This window comes from Elephantulus edwardii, unplaced genomic scaffold (assembly GCF_000299155.1).
Source record: "Elephantulus edwardii isolate Elephantulus edwardi_28Jun2011 unplaced genomic scaffold, EleEdw1.0 scaffold00034, whole genome shotgun sequence".
NCBI lineage: Eukaryota > Metazoa > Chordata > Mammalia > Macroscelidea > Macroscelididae > Elephantulus > Elephantulus edwardii.
The window spans coordinates 10,986,410-10,987,857 of record NW_006399784.1 but is presented as its reverse complement, the minus strand read 5'-3'; positions in this window follow the sequence as shown (position 1 = coordinate 10,987,857).

Sequence of the window (1,448 nt, the reverse complement as noted above, 5' to 3'; positions counted from 1 at the left end):
AGCAAGGAAATTAAAAGGTGCATTGCCATGGGAAAGTCTGCTGTTAGGAACCTCTCCAAAGTACTGAAGAGCAATGGTGCCTCTCTGGAGACTAAGGTGCGTTTGATCCAGGCCATGTTCTTCACAATCACTTGTTATGCATCAGAGAGTTGGACAATAACCAAGGAGGATACAAGGAGAATTGATGCCTTTGAGTCGTGGTGCTTGAGAAGAGTATTGAGAGTACCAGGGACTCCTAGGAAAATAAACAGAATCATCTGTTAAGGGTTAAACCGGGTGGCTCCTTGGAGGCAAGGATTCTGAGGCTCCGTCTAACATACTTTGGACATATGAGGAGTGACCGGTCCTTGGAGAAGGATATCATGCTTGGGAGGGTGGAGGGATAGCGCAGCGGGGGAAGGCCCTCTTTGAGGTGGATTGATTCAGTGACTGGGATAATCAGGATGGGAGTGTCAGAGACAGTGCGATTGGCACAGGACAGAGCACAGTTTAGGGCTGTTGTGCATAGGGTCGCTATGAGTCGCAAGCGACTCAACGGCACATAACAACAACAACCAGATTCATTGGGTTTCTGGAGGCAAGCTATTACGGAACTGGATGCCACTCCTTCTTTCAACAAAATAATTTAGGAATACTAATTTTATGCATCAGAAAGTTGGACAATGACCAAGGAGGATGGAAGGAGAATTGATGATGACTTTGAGCTGTGGTGCTGGAGAAGAGTATTGAGAATACCATGGACTGCTAGGAAAACAAACAGATTTGTCCTGGAGAGGGTTAAACCGGGTGGCTCTTTGGAGGCAAGGATTCTGAGGCTCCGTTTAACATACTTTGGACATGTTGTGAGGAGAGACCCGTCCTTGGAGAAGGACATCATGCTCAGGATGGTGGAGTGACAGCGCAGGAGGGGAAGGTGGATTGACTCAGTGACTGGGATAATCGGGATGGGAGTGTCAGAGACAGTGTGATTGGCACAGGACAGAGCAGAGTTTAGGAGTGTTGTACATAGGGTTGCTATGTGTCGCAAGCGACTACACGGCACATAACAACAACATAACAAATTTTCAGAGGAAAGATAAAAACATTGATTTTGAATGATATTGATTTATTTAGATCCTAATCAAAAGGACCGAACTCGTTCAGCATTTCTTAAGCTCAAGGAACTGAAGAACAAATTCAAACCTCGAGTTGCTACAATCAAGGACGCTTTAGGCAGAATGTTAAATGAACCAGGAGGTATCAAAAGAAGATGGAAGGAATATACTGAGTTATTGTATCAAAAGGAATTGACAGATGCAGAAGAATTTAATGAAATAACATTTTAGCCAGAGCCTATGTTGATCAAGTCAGAAGTTAAAGTTGCTTTGAAGGAAATAGCAAAAAATAAGGCCCCCGGAATAGATGGTATACCAATTGACATATTTCAGCTAACAGATGCTGCCCTGGAT